General features: G+C 45.8%; 1 protein-coding gene across 1 annotated transcript in view; it reads right to left on the reverse strand.

The window, feature by feature from the left end:
- MYO15A (myosin XVA) overlaps positions 1-321 on the reverse strand; it is a 62,581-nt gene that overhangs the window by 45,446 nt on the left and 16,814 nt on the right. The window lies entirely within an intron of this gene.

A 321-nucleotide genomic window follows, 5' to 3' on the forward strand; every position in this document is an offset into this window, starting at 1 on the left:
AATGAAGCAGGAGGTTCAAGACCAGCCTGGCAACATAGTGAGACCCTGTCTAAAAAATGTGCTGGGCATGGTGGCCTAAACCTGTAGTCCCAGCTACTCAGGAGGCTGAAGCAGGAGGATCGCTTGGGCCTAGGAGGTTGAGGCTGCAGTGAGCTATGACAGTGCCACTGTACTCCAGCCTGGGCCATAGAGTGAGACCCTGTCTCAAAAAATAAAAAGAAAAAAAAAAGCTGGTTAAAAGAAAAAAAACAGTGTAGTCATAGACACAGTACATAAATAGATTAACAAAGCACAATAGAAAGTCTGGAATTATGGCCGGGC

The sequence above is a fragment of the Colobus angolensis genome, unplaced genomic scaffold (assembly GCF_000951035.1).
Source record: "Colobus angolensis palliatus isolate OR3802 unplaced genomic scaffold, Cang.pa_1.0 Scaffold560, whole genome shotgun sequence".
Classification (NCBI taxonomy): domain Eukaryota; kingdom Metazoa; phylum Chordata; class Mammalia; order Primates; family Cercopithecidae; genus Colobus; species Colobus angolensis.